Here is a 21,901-nt window from a genome sequence, read left to right as displayed (position 1 = left end):
ATATCAGTAAAGGCTTACTATGTACATCACGCCTGCCAGCCCCCCCCCCCCCCCCCCCTCCCCCCCCTTAAATACTAGCTGCTACTGCTGCTGTGTGTGTGTGTGTGTGGCGTATGAATTCAGTGCTTGTTTTCACTTTGTTTGTGTGTGATGAGAAAGTAGAGGTAATGCAAGTATAAGTGATGGCCGTTCACGGACAAATTCGCACGAACCTAATTCCTAAATAAATTTTTGTAACCTTATATATGACGTCCATCTGTGTGTGTGTGTGTATATAGATAGGAGGATGACAGTTGTGCGTACTACATATGTCTGTCTGTTATAGTACTGCAGAGCGTATTGAAAGCTGAAAAGTACTATATAGCTTCGTCCTGTGAAAACCTATGAAGAGGTAAGTGTGTAAATGCAATGATGATTTTATTTTATTTCATTTCAAGCAAATTGTCACTAACCAAGGTATAGCAAGAAAGCAAAAATACTTCTAGTGTTTCCCTTAAGAACTGAATACTGCTGTTTGCTTTCAGTGTTTTCCATTATGTAAAAAAAAAAAAAAGAATCAAGCAACTCATAGACTATCCAACAGCGTCTTCCTCTTGAACTGAGGCAGATTGAGGATTTAAATTCAAAAAAGAAACTTCAAACCTTAATTTTTTTTTAACCGACGCTGTGATGTGGAAGATCACAAACAGTGAACGTGGAATTTGCAGTGTGATCAAAATAAATACATCTGAGATGAAAAAAACTGTTTCAATTTAAAAATGTAGGTCCTGGATAAGAAGCCGGCACCAACAAGTAACAACTTATAACAACATAAGGCTGGTCTATGTACTATACGTCAGACCAGTAACAATTAACATATATTCAATTATAGAAATAAAAGAAGGTAATTTCCTAATTTAACTTAACAATACAATATAAAAAAAATAAACAATGAAAACAATGGAAGGCCAGTCACAATACGAAATCGGAAGTCACACTGAACAAGTGTTCGGGAGTACCTATTGCTGCCCGAGCAAGTGGAGGGGGAGGTAGGGACTGTTGTTGGTTATCTTTGGGTGGGGAAGGGGGTCCGTCAGCCTGCCATTGACTTTATGTGGTTGGGTGGGAGACGGGGTTGGTGGTGGGGGGGGGGGGAGGGGGCGTAATGGGTCATCTGGGAAGTCGGTCAGCCTGTCCTGCCCCTGTTTCTTTCAATTGCTCACACTTGCTCGATTCGCCCGATCACTTATTTATGTTTATGGTCACTCTCTCTCTCTCTCTCTCTCTCTCTCTCTCTCTGTCCTCTAATAAATAGAAAACAACAACAGTTTTGGTTAGGGGGGGGAGACCAAAAATACCATCCTGGTCTTTAGACGCATAATGGTTTTCTGTCGTTTTCTTAACATTTTACGATATATTCAATAAAGAGACTTGGGCTTTAAGCTCGGAATAATCAGATGCGATTGGAGTGCTACAAACTTCCTTCAAAGATTAAAACGAATTTACAAATGTTTTTGACACAGCAGTGGCCTGAAAAAATGAAATGATTTGAAAATGTCTGTTGATTAGGAGAAATGGTTATGTGCTTTGTCGGTTTTATGGGTCTAGCTTTACCCTGGGTAGCGGATTTCTAGTCAACTTCTCTCTCTCTCTCTCTCTCTCTCTCTCTCTCTCTCTCTCTCTCTCTCTCTCTCTCTCTCTCACAACCTATCAGGAATTCGCACATTTCTCCATATCATTTTCTGCTGAAGTTGCTTCATCGAAAAGTTGAGGACGCAGAGAGAGAGAGTCAGTTATACAATCAGAAGACGATCTTGAGTTTTTATTCGTAAAAACAATCGAGTTTTATTTTTTAGTTAATTCAATAGACACAGATCAGGGCTTCATATTCACAGTGCACAGTCGGATGTCATGTCAATACGGTGTTCATGAGTACTGTGAATCATTGATAAACAGTAGTACAATGAAGAACGTGAACTGGCCATGCTAATTAAGTCTACTCAAGAGAGGAGGAGGAGGTAGTACTAACACGCCTATATAGTGGATACAAGAGCACCAGTCTCTCTCTCTCTCTCTCTCTCACACACACACAATGACGGGAATTTGCCTGAGAAAGTCAAGTACCCCGTTATCATGTATGTTGGGGAGAGAGAGAGAGAGACGCTCTTTGCCAATTATAGGCGTGTTAGTACCACCTCTTAGGTAACTGGTATTGGCTGCTAAGGTAGCCAAACCCATAAACACCTTCCTCTCTCTCTAATATGTGAGTTTATTAATAAATAAAAGGTACTTAAATATCATTTTGCGTGTTTTTTTCATCAATTTTATATTCACTTTGAATTCGTGTGATGAAGATAGTGTGTTTTTGCGTAATGAGATTTTTTTTCTTTTTCTGTATATTTCTCGATAAAAACCCTTATGATTGACCATAATTAAGGTTATTTTGACCGTAATAATGCCTCGCGTTTTTGTAGGGGTTCCAACTATTGGCAGCAGTGATCATGGCGCTTGTTTCCAGTGCCAGTAACTGAGACTAAACTGACTCCCACTAAATTATAATAAACTGAGGATAAAGACTATTGAAACTAAGGATCGCCTTTGGTCTCAATCGTTTCTGGACTGAAGCTGGGGAGAGATGAAGTCAAAGCTGATCACGGGATGCAGTGGATTTGATTTTTTAAGTCTAGTCCTACACTGATGCCTTATCAGTCTTCCTCCCCGGCCGCCGCCCCCCCCCCCTTCCCCGCCCCCAACCCATCCATGACACCCCAACACCTGCCCTACACCTACACTTACACTTACACACACAGCTTGATTGCATAAACAGGGGTCGTTTCGCTTACTATGGCTACCTACCCTTCTCTTTTATCAGCTATTTAACAAATTTCATACAAAATATGAGAATAAACCCACGAAATCGACGACTCAAGCTTTCAAAAGGGCGAATCACCAACAAAGATGGCGGCCAAAGGACAAACAAAAAATTCCCGCAAAATCACCAGTCAAATTTTTGGGATTGCCATCAGTTGGAATTAGTAGTTGTAGTGAGGTCCCCCTTCTCTGTCACGGCTCTCCTCTCGAAAATAGGAGTAGTCATGATGGGACAGGCTCTGGAACGGCTCTATCAGATCCCAATTCCAAAAATGGGACTGGTGTCTTTTGGGTATTTAAGGTTTGCCTCTTGGCCGCCATCTTTGTTGATGATGATACGCCTCTGTTGCTCTTTGGTAGCGTCCATTTTTGCTTACAACGAGAGAGAGAGAGAGAGAGAGTCACTAAGAGAGAGTGAGAGAGAGAGAGAGAGAGATTACGAGACGGAGAGACTGGTACAGAAAGAGAGAGTCACTAGAAGAGCGAGAGAAAGAGAGAGAGAGAGCGAATTACTAGAAGAGTGAAAGAAAGAGAGAGAGAGCAAACTACTAGAAGAGTGGGAGAGAGAGAGAGCGAGTCACTAGGAGAGAGTGAGAGAGAGAGATTACGAGACAGAGAGACGGGTACACAGAGAGAGAGAGAGAGAGAGAGAGAGACAGACTACGAGACAGACAGACTGATACAGAAAGAGAGAAAGAGATTACGAGACATATACTGGTACAGAGAAAGAGAGAGAGAGCGAGTCACTAGAGAGAGAGAGAGAGAGACTAAAAGAGAGTGAGATTTTATGCCTGCTTGCAGTCAGAACCAAAACCACCACCACCACCATTTCCTCCTCCTCCTCCCCCACCAATTTCCTGCTCCTCCTCCTCAGATACAACTTGGGTTCATTAGAAATATGCAAATACTGTCATCGTTGCCTTCAGTTAATTACATCATATGATACCTTTTGTCAGTTTTTTTAAAAGCTAATACTTCAATACAGTAAGGAAATACAGGAATGACTCGCAATGCACCGCTCTCTCTCTCTCTCTTGGCGCCCTTTAGAGATCTGTCTAACTTTGGGAGATGAAATTCAGATTCCAATTATTCCTCCATTCTCCTACGTGAAAGCAATTAAACATTTTGTTCCAGAGTCAATACCCGAAGGTTTTCCAGTATGAGATACAGTTGACATTTATGATCACATATTCATGCAATAGACCGTTGTAGTTGTAGGCCTAGTAGTGTCAGTTGTGTTACTGCTGTAGTAACGGATTTTTTAAATGGCTCAAAACTTCTTTTTTTTCTATTCCAGCTTTATCCCAGCAAACACACCACGCTATTTCCACGTTGCAAAATAGTGAAAATATGGTGAATATTATTTTCCATGTTATTTTCACGTTGTGGCAAAGTGAAATAAAGGTGAATGTTAATTTCTACCAAAGTGCCACATAGTATCTACGGTCAGAGGGTCATCCGCCTGACAAGGATATATGAGTGTAGATTGTAGTAGGAATATTTTGCTCTATGTTAGGATGATAAAAAAACGTTACTGAATACCTTAAAATTTTTTGCATTATGATGTTGTTAGACGTACATATCACGTTGCTATAACGTCCTGTTTCGCTATCAACTTCTCTAATTTTTTTAGGCAAGAATGATTGAATCAAGAGCATATGAAGAATTTTTCATAACATGTTGATTGGGTTTGTTCTATTCTGTTGCTCTTCACTTGAACAACCAAGGAGCAATCAAACGATGGTCACAGTTTTAAATTTATGCCAATTTTATTTGTCTATTTAGGTTAATTTCTTATAGTTAGCACATTTATTTGGGAAATGCTAGTTTATCAATATTACAGAAACACAAAAATATTTCACCTCAATCTCCTCCTTTGGTTTACGAGTAAACTTAGAATGATTTTGAAAGACATAACCACACCAGGTTCGGTGTCTGTGTATTCGACGAATTATTGTTTTCAAGAAGCGCCGTTGCAAAGAATTTACATGAGATCAAATTCAAATTGAGCTCTGCTGCTGCTGCTGCTGCATACGTGACACGTCCCCATAATCCATCCCGGCGGCCGGCAACCGTTTCATAAGTCCGTTACGGTGTTTCCAAAGTGCGTTTCTTAAGGAAATTAAGGTGTGTATATGTATATACCGTATATGTATATAGGTTTTGTTAGTGCTAGTATCAATTTTTGTCCTGTATAACATAGCATGTAAAGCAATACGTTAGCTAAATGTTGCACATAAGTTTTTAGTAACTAATTTAAAAGAACTAGAGTGAAGCTGCCTGTAGGCTTGGTTAATCTTAAGTACATAGCCTAGTATCTGAGGCATGGTGGGTGTTTCTTGAGAAATTGCAGTTTCCTATAGTAATTTGGTTGCTTATTAACAATTTAACATTAGTTTTTAAGGGTCGGGTGTAATTAACTTAGAATTTATCTTTGAACTCTATCCTACGGTAAGGGAGACCCAATGGGAATGTTTTGGGTGGGTGGGGAAATCACTTGGGAGAATTATTATGCCGTACAACTTTAGGCTAGCCTACGGTAAGGGGGACCGATGGGAATGCGGGTCTCTTTTAAGGAAGCAAACACAGGGGTCGAGACTTAGGCTAATTTAAAGGCATGACATCAAAAGGTGGGACATATGAATGGCGTAGACCGATCCCCCCGTATGTACTAAATACGTTGGTAAGGATATGGTTCCCAGGTTAGATTAGGTCAGATAAAGTAATAAACATCCTTCTTAGTTACAAAGTTCTGTGATAGAGTATTCCAGTTGCATCATCTACTGATAGGTTATATGAAGTTGGACCAAGCCACCTACCTTCACTCAAAAGTATTTGAAATAGGTAGTGTTTTAATTTTTGTTTGTGGGGGGGAGGTGTTTGTTTTGGTGGCTTGGGGGAACTTTGATCATTGTCTAAATATAAATTGTCAACCTTTACCACTGCATTCAACACTGTCCTTACAGGAGGATTTGATGCATTTTCCAGAGACAGCTCTTCACTGCCCTACCAACGAAGTCCATAAAAATGGCTGTATAAAGAACAACAAATCAGGTATTTTAAAGCTATATGTATGATATGAATTAGATGTATTTTGAGTTGCATCGTTGGCATGAAATAATGAATATTAATTCATCTACAGAATCCACTCCAGAGGTCTCCCAAAGGTTTAAGGGAAAACTCCAGTTGAACAAAAGGTAAGTTATGTGCACAAGTATTATGCTTTTGTTCGCAAAGAAAATTGTGCTCAATATCTGAATATACTGTAGCACCTCTGCTTTGAAAAATAATTGATTTGAGACTGGTAATCTTTCTGCTAGTACAGAGCTACAATGTTGACACGCCTCAAAACAATTGAGGAAAATCAGTGGCTGATGGTAAACCTAATACAATCTGTAGCTTCTGCTGTAGGTTCAGGAGGGGAGGATGTGGATGATGTTTTGCCAGCCCCAGTACGCAGTTTAAAGGTGCTGGATGACTCGTGTACTAAGTTAACTGATGAAACATTCAAAAAGAAATTGGTAAGAACAAGTTGTATTATCTTGGAGATTTGGAACTGCTATTTCAAGTGTTTTGGGGCTTCCATTATTTATAGTGGACCATCCTGGATACTTTGAATATAAGTAAGGGTATTTTTTATCCATGAGAAAAGTAAATTTTATTATTTTCTTTCTATATATTGCAGACACTGTATTTGTCATCATTAGGAGGGCATAGCCTTGGAGAGACAGTTCATAGGATTAAAAAGCTTGGAAGCAATAGTGTGTGGTCCTCATAGTAGGGCTAGGGAAGAAAGGAAAGCTACCATTTACTGATCTTCCTATCTGCAAAGTTGTCATCAGTAAGTGTACAGAATTTCTTAGTTACAACACCAACTTACAGCATTATCTTAAGTAAAATAACATTTGCTCCTTCACAAATACAGACAAACCTTAGTAAAGAACTCGGATTTGTACAGTTATAAAAAATGCAAATTAATTTTAAAATTTTGTCGTTTGCTGTGGTTGATGAAATTAAAACAATTAAGTCTTGCTACCTTTGATATGTTTTGATTTCTCTAAAATGTAAATTGAATCTTGCTTGCATCATATGTTTTGGTTTCTCTACCCAAAGGAGCATGCTTAAGAAACTACAGAAAGGCAAAATTATCCGAAGTGGAAGACGAAATAAGTGAAGCCCTGAAGCATGTCCCTAAAAGACAAGGTGGCCTAAAGTATAAGGTGAGCATTGAGCTTGATTTAATGTTCTGGTATTCCTTTAACTTGATCATTTTTTATATTAAGGAATAATGAATATGCATTTTGGTATTAAAGCAGCACTTCGATATCCCAATCAGAGCCCTTCGCCATTTCTACTTCTCACTCCACCCTTGTGCAAAAAACAACTCCCAACAATCTTGCCCCATTATTTTATCACTCCACATGCTTCTCTCAGGTGAATCCTTTCCACTGCACACATTCTTGCCATGTTCTCCCCTATTTCCCAGTACCTGTTTTCTTTTTTGAGATGTTAGGGCAGGGTAAACATATTTCTTAAACATCTCATACAAACCCCCATATAAAAATCTCCTCTTTTTTTCATGCTTTGTAATAAATTTTGATTCCTTTTAATAAAAGTCAACATTCTCCTACGTTAACATCGTAATGTTATCTCTTCCCCACAGGATCCTGAACCTAAAAGACCCAATTATTTAACAGCACAAGAGTCATCCGATTCAGAAAACTAGGCGCAGATTAAATCAAGACAGAGTGCAAGGTTCAGTGGCCCAGGAAGGTCATACAGTATGAGGCCCTCCACACACACACACACACACACACACACACACACACACACACACACACACACACACTCCTGCCATCATACTTCCCACTCTCTATACCACATAACCATCATTTACCACCTGCTACTACTTAATGTAGTAATTGTTGATGTGCAAGCAAGTCCGCACCAAGTCTACCTCGCTCCTAAGAACCTTCTTGTGCAAGATAAAATTCATGATCTTATAATTCATAATGTATGTTTTGGATTTCTTAACTGGCTACCATGGAGAGATCAAGTAGAGTATATATGTGTAGCCCATGAAATATGATTTTTTTTTTTTTACAATATATTTATACCTAACTTTTTTTTTCTTTTTTTTTTTTAATATTATTGCCCATGGAACATCCTATTTTTGCTTTTATATGCTGTATACTCTTCCAGGAATATTCTTTTGGTTCAAATATATTTGAATGCATATTATCTGTGCCCTTCCTGGATTTATTTTTTTTTACACTTATCAGTGCCTCTGGAATCTAAATATTTTGTTATATGCCAATTTATGGCCTACTTGGAAAGTACTGTTTTTGCTAATATATATTTTATGCTCTTCATGGAATTTTTTTTTTCATCTATGTTCGTATATTGCCATTGAATTTAAATTTTTTAACCAATATCTTTAAAAATGGAATGTACTATTTTCCTCATTGTATTTTATACCAATTTATGGCTTATTTGGAGTGTGCTATTTTTGTTAATATATACTTTATACTCTGTGGAATTTTTTTCAGCTATATTTGTATGCTGTGTACTATTTATGGCCTTGAATTATTATTTTTCTTAAAACACATCATTAACTATGGCATGTACTATACGGTATTTACTAATATATGGCCTACTTGGAATTTGCTATTTTTGAATGTAAATTTTGTACTCTTCATGGAATTTTTTTTTCTCATCTATGGCTGTATACTATTTATTCCCTTGAATTTAAATTTTTCTTGATACATATTAGTTTCCATGGAATACTACTATTCTGTTACTGTATTTTGTTCTCTATTTTTTTTTTTCTGTTAATATTTAATCGTATGTATTTTATAATCTAGTCTTGGAATGTACCATATTTTTCTTTTAATTATATATTCGTAAATATTCATACCCCAGCCATAGAATGTATATATTTACTTTTGATATAAATTCCCATGTATTTATACCCACCCTTGGAATGTACTCATTTTTCTTTTAATATATATTTGTATATGTTTATACCCAGCCTTGGAATGTAATTCTTTTTTTTGTCAATATCAGCTAATTATGAACTGTACCTGATTATATAACATTTTCTTTTGTTTATAAATGTCTTAATTGCCATGTACTATTTTTGATAGAATAAATTTGTCAATATTGAGTACTGTTTTTAATTTAGACCTTTCAATATCATTACAAGAACATTATTCCAAAGTGCTATTTTGGCGGTTAGGAGGTGACTTTTTCACGTAAATTTCTATGTTGCTTCCACGTAATATCTAGTCTACGGATCTACGTTTATTTCACATAGAAATGTAACGTGACCACAACGATTTCGCCATGTTGTGTTCACGTGGTGATCACGTAGATGTGCTAGCTGGGATGTTCCATTCCTTTCATTCTACTTCTCATTGTCAATGTTTCCTTGTAAGGTTTCATTTCGTATTTCATTTGTGGCTTCTTCCTGTCCTGAGAGAGAGAGAGATAACTTTGCACGTGATTCCATATGCTTTTTATTTTTTATTTTTTCTTTTGTAGCCCGGGCACGAAGACGTAAGAAAACAAGAAAAAAAAAATATTCCCAGATAAGTTTGTTTTGTCTCGTGAGACGAGATGGTTGATTGAGACAAGTTGGTTTAGCAAGATATTTACTGAGGTGGTTTTGATTAACCAAATGTTGGTTATTATATCAATAAACCTGGAGAATGAACGTGGTTGGATTATCATCATGGGTCAATTATTGACATTATTTTAGGCATTGGAGTGAGAAGGAAATAAAAAAAAATCATTATTCCATTATTCCCATCCACCAGAAACCACTTCCGCAAAGTCAGGTCGTTTCGGAAACCATTTGTTTGTTATTTTTTTTTTTTTTAGAGGTGCAAAATAATGCAAAGAAAACTAGCCAGCTAAGTTATATTAGCTTGCCTGTCTACATTAGGCAGCAGGCTAATACTTGTGACAAAAAAGCTTCCAGCTAAGCTATGCCTTTCATCCATCCAAGATTCGGCAATGAAAGTCGTACTAGGCCTACATCTGGCTCCTGTGCTATGTATAATATAATCTTTTTTGGACTTAGTCCTGTCACCCACATTTCTCGCCCAGTTCTTTCTTCATGGGCGTCATATACTGACAGACATTTCTTCTCATATATAGAGAGAGAGAGAGAGAGAGAGAGATAAAGTCCAGCACTAGTACTAACAAAATCTTGCCTTCACAGAGGTTTTTCTTTTTTATGCTTCCTCAACGCGAATATATTATCATATATAATTATTATTATATCTCACCATAGGTTTTAGACGTTGATTAAGTGGGATATGGCCCCTTCCCCCAACACCATACCCCCCCCCCCCCCCGCCCAAAAAAAAAAAAAGTTGGGAACCACTATACAGACGTAATGTGCGATCCATTTTTCAAACTCATGGAAATTCATCATCAATCTGTGCTTTTAAAAGCTTTTTTATGTATCGGCGATGATTTATCGTTGTCTAGTCGCATGTATATATATATATATATATATATATATTATATATATATATATATATATCCTATATATTTAGTATATATATAAATATAATAGATATATATATATATATATAGATATATATATATATATGTGTGTGTGTGTGTGTGTGTGTGTGTGTGTGTGTGTGTGTGTGTGTATATAATCATTGCATCCATCGTATCTAAACCATAGGCTCAGGTTCGAATTCCTGTAGGACTAGACGCCAATTCCCCATGGGAGTGAATAATAACTATTCCCGAGGTGGAGTCAGTGTGGTATTAAATTATATTAGCGCTTTAGTAATGAGTGTAAGAATGTCACCAGTGAATAAATAAAAACAATTCATTCTTTCTTTTTTCCCTTTAGATACTTTTTGTGAGTTTTGGGAGGAGGGAAGTATAGGATACTAATGGTGCTGTATAGTACTACGTTTGTTATTATTTGTTTTAAGTAACTAGGCGTTGCTGAGCTCTCTCTCTCTCTCTCTCTCTCCTGGGATTGGTTGTCATATTAATATTCTGATTTGCCATGTCCCTAATTCCAGGTGTGGCTTTATTTCAAGTTCCAAGCAGCGGAGTTTCTAAATTTGGACAGTAGGGAACCGGAGGAGGAAGTTCTAAGTCCAAAGTTAGGTGATCGTAGAGGCCTCTCTCTCTCTCTCTCTCTCTCTCTCTCGCTCTCTCTCTCTCATTTTTTATATTCATTATTGGTATTATAATATGGTATATTTTGAGAAGATGAAGACCCTTACTCGTATGGAACAAGAAGCCCACCCAAGGGACCACTGACTTGAAATTCTCGAAGCCTCCAAAGAAGAATTTACGGAGTTCATTTGAAAGAACCAACAACAGAAATGTCAAAGGAAATACAGAAGCATAAGTTTGTCCTATGAATTGATAGAAATAGGACTATGACATAATATAAGTTCAAAAAACAGAGCTGTTTCATGTCCACCATCAAAATTCTGAACGAACGTCCGTCTACTCTAGCCTCTGAAACTGTACACGGACGGGCCCCTACGAGATGTTTGACGACTCTCCCCCAGCCATTCCTCGTACACACACACACACACACACACTCTGAGGTAAGCACGCACACGCGCACACAGAAACGTACGAGCGTATGCACGCACACACTTTCCCTCTAGCTCAGTGGGGCGGCCAGCGCCGCCATGTAGCCGTTATCATTAAAGTTTTTTAAACCACGTTCAAACAGGAGTTCGTCCGCTCCGCTTTAATCATTCGCCATTTATTTCCTGTACTATTTTTGACAATCACAGACACCTTGTGTTATAACTGTTTTATAATTATTTTGGACCATTATTGCTCTCATTATCAGGCTTTAGAATTAGACGATAATTGTGGGTTATTCACTTATCATCTATTTCTGTATGTGGGCTCAGAGGAGGACGAGGGAATTATTCACATTCCTATTCACCCACTGATTTATGACGGGGTGGGGGGGCGGGGGGCGGTGGGGGGGATTTTGGAATCTTCAATATATCGTTTCCGCTTTCCTCCTGACTTTTATTAACTGCTGATGAGGGAATTCTGGAATCTCCTGTGAGAGATCCAGGTGCGTTTTTTTTTATAGTCTTACAGGCTTATGTTATTTGCGCTCGATGTTGTATTTTTCTTGATGTATTTTTCTTTGTAGGGCATGTACTTGCAAGAACAGAAGAGATTACTGTCCGCTTTGTTTATTTTGTATTGTCTCTTTGTGGAAAAATTTGTACTAATAATTGTATATTTTTTGTCAATAAAATAACCAACTATAGTAGATTCACATCAGCCGTGCATTTGATGTCTAGGCCAGACCCTTACGACGCTCCTGATTGGCTGTTGATAAGCCAATCACACGGCTGGAAACTCGAGAGAGAGAGAGTTCACATAGGCAGGATGTATATTCCATCTCTCATGAGGTATATATACATCTTTCAGGAGAGGTGAAACTTACATCCTGCCTACGTGAACTCTTGAGACTGAGTTTGCAGCCCTGTGATTGGCTTATCAACAGCCAATTTTGAGCGTCGTAAAGGAAGGGCCTAGACATCATTATGCTTTCTTTCTTTCTTTCCTTCACGTTCATCGGTGACTTCAAAACACCTTAGCAGAATGTCCTCTCATACTTCTCTATTTCCTGTCTTTTCCCGTCTTATCCCATCCGTTCCATCTTGTTGAGTCTTTGAGCAGGAAGACGTCCTGATATTCAGTGCGCCATCTAATTCCACGTCATATATAAAGTACCATTGCGGCTGATGCTTACGACATATTGAACTTATTTTTTAAAAAGTTGACACTATTATAGTAGGGTGATGAACATCTTGTATTTCAAAGATCACAGAATTGTAACAGGTCCCCCCCCACCCCCCCCCCTCTCTCTCTCTCTCTCTCTGACGTTGTCTTGGATTATTATTGTTGTCTTTCCTTCCTTCATTCTTGTCTAATCATGGTTATTCCATTCGCTGTGGTCGTTATTGGTCGTTTTCACTGGAGCCATTTTTGTTTTTTATTTTATTTATTTATTTTTATGTGAAAATAATGCCTAGAAAATAGCCAGCTAAGGATATTATTATTAGCTGCCTGTGTACTAGGCTGCTCTAATATACAGGCAGCAGCTAAAACTGTGAAAAAGCTTTTCAGCTCCTATGCCTTTCATCCATCCATGATTCCGCAATGAGGCTATGAAAGTCGTACTAGGCCTATATCTGGCTCCTGTGTTATATATAATATAATCTTTTTTAGGACTTCGCCCTGTCCCCCACATATCTCGCCCAGTTCTTTCTTTGCGGGCGTCATATACTGACAGACATTTCTTCTCATATATGAGAGAGAGAGAGTCCAGCACTAGCACTAACAAAATCTTGCCTTCACAGAGGCCTTTTATCTTCCTCCATGTGAATATATCATAATTCTTATATATCTCCCCCCACCTTTTTAGACAGGGTTTTAGACGTTGATAGGTCGGGATATGGCACCCCTTCCCCCCTCCACCCCCCCCCCCCTTAAAAAAAAAGGTGGGAACCACTATACAGACGTAATGTGCGATACGATTTTCAAACTCATTTTTTGGAAATTCCATCATCATTCTGTGCTTTTAAAAGCTCTTTTGTGTGTTGATTTATCGTTGTCTAGTCGCTTATATATATATATATATATATATATATATATATATATATATATATATATATATATATATATATATAATCATTGCATCCATCGTATCTAAACCATAGGCGCAGGTTCGAATTCCTGTAGGACTAGAAGTCATATATAATTCCCCTTGGGAGTGAATAATAATACGTAATAATTATTATTCCCGAGGGTGAGTCAGTACGGTATTAAATGACATCTGTGCTTTAGTCATAAGTATAAAAATGTCACCAGTGAATAAATAACAACAATTCATTCTTTCCTTTTTCCCTTTAGATACTTTTTGTGAGTTTTGTGAGGAGGGAAGAATAGGATGCTAATGGTGCTGTATAGTTCTACGTTTGATCAGTCCCTCGCTGGACTTATTTATGGTGATGGAAATTCATTTCTCGAAATAGTGTGGCTCTGATCCCACATTAAGCTGTAGGTCCCGTTGCTAGGTGACCAATTGGTTCCTAGCCACGTAAAAAAATATCAAATCCTTCGGGCCAGCCCTAGGAGACCTGTTAATCAACTCAGTGGTATACTTAACTTTTCTACATTTGGTATTATTTGCTTCAAGTAACTAGGCGTTGCTAAGATCGCGCGTTCTCTCTCTCTCTCTCTGAGATTCCTTTTGTATGGGAATTCATATTTGAGGGGTATTAGCCCATATTAGGTCGAGTCATCTGCATTCCAGTACTAATTATCAATTTGTATACATAGCGTGTTTATATTGGCATGTATATCTTTATGAACGCTCGTTTTTTATGATAATTTTATCTTCGATACTGAAGAATATATTGTTGTATTATGTCATCTATTTCTACACCATGTTACAAGTCCCTAACCGGGAAAAGACTGACTGGCTTCCAGATTCATACTCGAGCTGCTTCATCTTGCATGGGTGATTTCATTCACTCTTTTCACAGTAATTTGTGTACCTGTGTGGGTGTGGGTGTGTGTGTGTGGTTTGTATGAAGCTTTCTTAAAAGTATTTATTAGTAGGGAGTCCATTGCTGTTCAGTATGAATGAATTTTGAGTAAGTTTTGGCGCCTGTCACGATTTGAACTGAATCAGCCACTCATATGTATTGAATGCTTTTGGGACTTGGCACGTTTGTACTATGCGCATTAATGTGACAATTAGAGGTAACAACTTGTTCATACATAATGAAAATACTATTTAATAAAACACTTTTTTGTTATGTCATATCTTAGTGAATATATTTTCTTTTTTAGCTTCAGCAACAGATAGTTAAGGTCTGTCATTTTCATGAAGCATGAAATGTTTTAGTGGCGTTCATATAATCACTTTAGCAGACATTTTGGGCGAAAGTAATCTAGTAGTAGGTGGGCGGTTCATTTTTGTGGGTGGGTGGGTAGCCGCCCACCCAGTTAACATGTTACGTTCAGGCCTAGTGTATTTGAACTTGAAATGATTTAGTATTTGTTTTTGGGATCATGATTCACACATAAGAGTGATGATAAACAAAAGTGAACAGTAATGAATGAGACTAAACTTTATTTAAAGCATGTGTCTTTTATAATAGTCTCACTTGAACAGCTTTTGATAAGGAATATATAAATGATTCTGGACTGTGCTGCAGCAACCTCTTTCTATAACCTTTTGCTGTACCTCCGAGCATATTCTCTTTCTTCCATCTCACTTTCCAACCTCTCCAACAGTTGATTCAATGTGCTTCTTCTTCAACTGCTTTGAAGTTTCCTTCCATCTCGCTGGAAACAGACAAAAAACAAGGCACACAAATTGCGTTAGTAGGTGGAGCTGGAAGGTGCCCAAGGAGGTAGAACCTTTTCCTTTTCTCCCCCCCCCCCCCCCCTTACAACCCTCTCCCCACACGTTTCCCAGGCGGGTGTTGGATTGGGGGTGGGGGGGGGGGAGGCGGGTGTTGGAGATGGTGGGGGGGGGGGGAGGCGGCGGTTGTTTGGAGATGGGGGACAAACAGGTGGCGATGATAGCGTTGGCGTTTTTGTGTGAAATAAAATGGGTAGACGCGGGGGTTTGGGTTGGTTATATTGGTGGGAGGGGATTGATGTTGGTGTTGGGGTAGGAGGGGAGGTGGGGGTGGGATCCCAGTCCCTCCTTGTAGAGTCATATTATAGGCCTATGACTCGCATGGTGACAGCATTTTATCGCTTACTCGGGGAGTAAGCCTACAAATGATTTTTTATTAAATTATATACAGTGAAATAACTTATTTAATATTTTTCTTTCCTTTTTTTATTTCACGTTGATATGATTAATTGCTGCGTGAAACTATATAGCATACACACTTACACACACTCACGCTTACATAGCACATGCATACACATGTATAACATGCACACACTTCACATGCAGACACACGCACCTTTGACCATGCTATACACACACATCCTTGAACACATGTATACACATTTATACACACATACATATGCATACATGCACTTACATACATATGCATACACACTTGAACACATGTATAAACACAATGCATTCACACACACATACATACACACAATTACACTCATGTATATTCACACATGCATACCAAACTTATACAAACACTGCATTCACACAACACCTGTGAACACACGTATACACACACAAACATGCATACACACCCTTGAACACGCACGGCCTCATAGTGTCTTTTATTCATTTATCTTTTACCATGTCTCATTTTTTTCAGTTAGACGAATATTTGGATATAACAATTAGAGAGAGAGAGAGAGAGAGACCTTACAGACCTTACATCTTGTTTGGGTTGCCCCAGGTCCCTCAGTGTGAGGCACCTCTAATGTCTACCAGAGAGTTGCTAGTACATCTTCCGGTATATTTTGCATCTTCCAATCTTGGATGGTCTGGGATGCAGCTTAGATATTTGTCGAGCTTATTCTTAAACACGTCTGCGCTCACTCCTGATATATTCCTCAGATGAGCTGGCAACGCATTGAATAGATCCTGCATTATCGATGCTGGCGCGTAGTGGATTAATGTCCTGTGTGCTTTCCTTATTTTTCCTGGTATAGTTTTGGGCACTATTAATCTACCTCTGCTTGCTCTTTCTGATATTTTTAGCTCCATGGTGTTTTTGGCTATTCCTTCTATCTGTTTCCATGCCTGAATTATCATGTAGCGTTCTCTTCTCCTTTCTAGACTATATAATTTTAAGGATTGTAGTCTTTCCCAAAAGTCAAGGTCCTTAACTTCTTCTATTCTAGCTGTAAAGGACCTTTTGTACACTCTCTATTTGTGAATATCCTTTTGATAGTGTGGGGGTACCATATCATATTGCAATATTCAAGTGGATTACGAATATATGTTTTATAAAGCATAATCATGTGTTCAGCTTTTCTTTTTTTGAAGTGCCGTAACAACATTCCCATTTTTGCTTTACATTTTGCCAATAGAATTGCTATTTGATCATTGCATTACATGTTCCTATTCATCATCACACCAAGGTCTTTAACTGCTTCCTTATTTGTGATTGTCTCATTATTAGGTCCCCTATATGCATATAACTTTCCTTCTCTGTCTCCATAATTTATTGATTCAAATTTATCAGAGTTAAATACCATCCTATTTACCTCTGCCCAATCATATACTTTGTTAAGGTCTCTTTTAGCGCGTTCCTATCTTCATCACAAGTAATTTCTCTACTTATTCTCGTGTCATCGGCGAAACTACTCACTACCGAGTCCTTAACATTACTGTCTATGTCGGCAATCATAATAACAAACAGTAATGCAGCTAGCAGCATGTACCTTGTGGCACAACCGGATTATTACCTTAGCTTCATCCTATTTCTCATCGTTTGCAATAACTATCTGTTTTCTGTTGTGTAAAAATACTTTTAACCATCTTCCTACTTTATCCACTATATTATGTTTTCTAATTTTCTTCGCTAATATATTATAATCTACCTTGTCAAAAGCTTTTGCAAAGTCTAGATAAACCACATCTGTTTCATTTCTGCTTTTCATATTTTTGTATATGTTCTCACGGTGGACTAACAGTTGGGCTTGTGAACTTTTTCCAGGTACGAAACCATGTTGCCCTATATTGAACAAATTATTTTTCATTAAATGTTTCATAATATTTTTCTTCATTACCCTTTCATACACTTTCATAATATGTGATGTTAGACTACAGGCCTATAATTTCTTGCCTCTAGTCTTGATCCACTTTTGAAAGTAGGGGTACTATATGCTAATTTGGGCTCATCATAAATCTTGCCTGTATCTACACTTTGTCTTAATAATATTGCAAGTGGGTTTGTGATAGAATTAACTACTTTCTTTAACAAAATAGCAGGGACACCAAACAAAATAGCAGGGACACCATCAGGCCCTGCTGCAGCTCCATTTTTAATTTCATTAATAGCCTGCACAACATCAGCTTCATTAATATCTGTCTCCTAAATATTCACTATTTTCATCCCTTACTTCTATATCATTATCTTCATTATCAATTCTAGGGGTGAATTCTCTCTTGTATCGTTCTGCCAATATGTTGCATATTTCCTTTTTTTCATTTGTTAATCTCCCATCAATTCTTAGAGGGCCTATTTCTATTCTTCTTTTATTCATCTTTTGATTGTATAATCTTTTGTTCTGCATTTTCTATCTTACTTTTTAGTTCCATCACTTTCCATGCATTTTTTTTTTTTGCAAATCCTTTTATCCACTTTCTCATTTTCTGGAACAAGATCCTTCTGTCTCTTGGTATGCGTGAGTGATGTTTGCTTTTCTTCTTCGGTATATATTTATCCACTATTTTCTCTAATATTTTATATAATATCTCCGTATTTACCTTTATATCATCACTTACGAAAATGTTATCCCAATCTTTGTTTAATTCCTCATTTATTTCTGACCAGAGAGAGAGAGAGAGAGAGAGAGAGAGAGAGAGAGAGAGAGAGAGAGAGAGAGAGATCAATTGTATTTTTGTCTTGACCTTTAGGGTGTTCACATACTCGAGGTCTCTCTCTCTCTCTCTCTCTCTCTCTCTCTCTCTCTCTCTCTCCGTACATGTAAAATTACCAGCTCGTGTTGTCTGAAACCAGATACGAATTAATGATTGTTTTAAAACAACTTCATTAGGCTACTGTGGCCATACCATTCTCTCTCTCTCTCTCTCTCTCTCTCTCTCTCTCATGTTATGAATTTGGTCACAAAAGTAGATTATGTGAACAAAACCCCAACTACTAGGATCTTGGCCAGGAAGATGGTGCCGACAGGAAGACTTCTCCTAGATTCATGATATTGTTAACGTAGTCCCATATTAATGCCCAATCCTTGTTGAGTCATAAACTTGAAATAGAACTTATGTTAAACGAACAAAACATTGATATTCTATGTGTTAGCGAAACATGTTTATACATTAATATAAAAGAAGCATTTATAAATATTCCCTTGTATAATGTCTACCGTCAGGATCAAGGTCGGGGTGGAGGGGTATGTATATTTGTCAGAAACTATTTTAAAGTCACCGAAATGAATTTAAGGATAAAAAAAGGTGAGGGTGTAGAAGACAAGTGGATCTCGATCCAATATCGCAAGTTCCCTTCTGTTATTGTGGGATGCGTAGCTACATCGCCATCCCAAAACACCGGCAACCACTTTTGATTATATCTCCGATATTTTTAAAGAAATTATTTTACGAAATAAGCATGTATTTAGTTATGGGGCTTTTAATTATGATCTGCTAAAGACCGAGAATAAAATATATAAACTAATTAAAAACCTAAATTTCGATCAGATAGTAAACAAACTTACTAGAATTACTCCTACATCGGCGTCTTTAACTGATCTCGTAATAACAAATGCTAAACATATAATAACAAATATTGATATTATACCAAGCTTGGTGGCAGATCACGAGACAATCTTAACTCATTTGAATATTCGTAAGCCAAAAAAGAAACCTATTTTAAAAACTTTAAATGTTTGCAAAATTATTCTCCAGACTTTCTTTGTTTCTTCTCACGAATAACGTAAATATATTAAATGGAATTTTAAATACTGACAATGAAAACACCCAAGTTGGAATTTTAAACGACGTCTTTACATCGTGCCTGAACATTTGTGCTCCGGTTGTAACGAAAGAAATCGTTCGTCCCCCTATGAAGGGGCGCCCTGGATAACAGATGTTATAAATAAAGCGGGACATGAAAGAAAGAGAGAGACTAAAGGTGAGTTAAAAAATCAAACTTTTAACATCTCTGAGAGAAAAACATAAAGACCTGAAGAAGAGAGTCAATTCAAAGTTAGCTGGAAGCCGTAAGCAGTATTACAAAAGCGAATATCAGAAAGCTAAAGGCAATGTTTCTGCTACTTGGAAAATGACAAAAAATAGGCTATTTAATGGACAGCAAACACGATAGGAGCTCTATGCCATTGGCTAGCAGTAAATGATGTACAATCTCCAAGGTTGAAAATTCAATGATTTTTTTTCGCTGAGGTCGGGAAAAAACTTTCGAAAAAACCCAAGAAGCAAATTAGGAAATGTAATATCTCTACTGAAACAGTACGCAATATTCCAGTTGGAAAATATATCGTTTTTAAGCCTACTGCCTGTTGATTGTAATACTGTCATTTTAATTATAAAAAATCTAAAAACACAAATGCCTTTGGATCTGACGGGATTAGCTTGCGTTTCATTAGGGATGGGTTATACATTATTGCATTTTACCTTACAGTTATAATTAACACATTCATAGCCGGAGTTATGGAAAAATCCCCACGTAATTCCTGTTTTTATGATTGGTGATATGGACGACGTCTTTAATTATCGTCCTATCTCTTTGCTACCGATATTGTCAAAAGTTCTGGGAAAAATAATTGCTATTCAATTAACTGATTTCCTAGAGACAAATGGTCTAATCTCACAAAGTCAACACGGCTTCAGACCAAAATTATCAACTGAAAGGGCTCTATTAAAAATACCAGATAAGATTTATAATAACATGGATGATAAAAAAAGTTTCACTACTCCTTTTACTTGACCTCTCAAAAGCCTTCGACAGCGTGAATCACAATATATTATTTGATAAATGTACATCACTAAGTATAGATCCATTATGGTTTATGAATTACTTACGTAACAGATCCAGCTAGTTAAAAATAGGTCAAATGGTGTCTTCTCAAAAAATTGTAGAGTTTAGTGTACCCCCCCAGGGCTCTATTCTTGGCCCAATACTCTTTGTAATATATGTCAATGATCTGGTAAAATCACTACCGGCTGTTTCGTCATCCAATACGCCGACGACACCCAGATCTTAATTGAAGGAAATGTAAATGAAATAGACGAACTAATTCATAGGACAGAATAGATACTAAAGAAGGCCAAATACTACTTCTTAACTAATGGTTTGCTTCTTAATGAGAAAAAAACACCAATTCATTTTAATAGGTTCCCGACAATATATATCATAAATTGGAGACAATGTGCAAATAGATTTTAATGGAAATATGACAAAACCCATGAAAGCTGTAAAAAATCTAAGGGTTTACTTTGACAGATATATGAAGTTTGAAAGCATATAGCTGAAATTAATAAGAAAGTGATGGGTACTTTAATTTATTTAAATAGAGTAAAAGATTCGTTTGATTCTTCTACGTAAACATGGTTGTTCAGTCGCTGGCTATGATTATAATCAACTACTGTTCAAGAATTTGGGGAGTAACTGGCTCTACACAAATGAAAAGGGTTCAACAAAAAATTTCAAAACTTTGCCGCCGAGTGGCTGTAGGTAATGTACAAAAAAAAAAAAGAAAAAGAAAAAAAAAAAAAAACATGAACTCATATCCCGTTACTCAAAAAATTAAGAATGTTAAAGATAAAACACAAAATATACCATAGATGTCTGTAATCTGGTATTCAAAACCACACTAAAAATAACTCCTGAATGTTATATAATTTTCCAACAGTACACGCAGTTAATGGGGTTTCTACTCGACAGCAGGAAAATCTTTATGTAGAAAAGGCGAAAACAGAGATTGGCTCCCGCCAGTTTAGTATTCGAGGCCCAGCATTATACAATAAAGTACCTGGCACAATTAAACAAAAATTCTCTCTTGCTGCTTTTAATGTACACTTAAAGAAACTAATTTTAAATGGTTCCGATTAGTGTAAGTTTTATTGAACGTTATGCTTAATTGTCATATTGAAAGTGCTTTTGAAGGCACTACTGTACTTTATAGATATTGGAGTTAGTTTTAGATAATACTTATGGATAAGATGGCTTTTATTTACAAATTAAGATATCCTTAGTCCTTTATAATCTGGTATGCTTAATTGTTTTACTTTGTGTTATTTTAATACTATTTGTACATGACTTGTTTTTAACACAACTTATGTGGTCTATGACAATGTATTTTAATATTCAAGAAGAATAATTTT

At 37.1% G+C, this 21,901-nt stretch overlaps 1 long non-coding RNA gene across 1 annotated transcript; it reads left to right on the top strand.

Annotated features, from left to right (window-relative positions):
- The first annotated feature begins 6,642 nt into the window (after positions 1-6,642).
- Positions 6,643-7,858, top strand: LOC135199168 (uncharacterized). Its single transcript, XR_010310945.1, has 3 exons — positions 6,643-6,691; positions 6,964-7,070; positions 7,514-7,858. It is a non-coding gene; the product is annotated as an uncharacterized LOC135199168 (long non-coding RNA).
- Positions 7,859-21,901: the final 14,043 nt, after the last annotated feature.

This window comes from Macrobrachium nipponense, chromosome 25, assembly GCF_015104395.2.
Source record: "Macrobrachium nipponense isolate FS-2020 chromosome 25, ASM1510439v2, whole genome shotgun sequence".
Taxonomy (NCBI): Eukaryota; Metazoa; Arthropoda; class Malacostraca; order Decapoda; family Palaemonidae; genus Macrobrachium; species Macrobrachium nipponense.
Note: the sequence above shows the minus strand (reverse complement) of the source record. Positions and strands in the feature narration are given on the sequence as shown.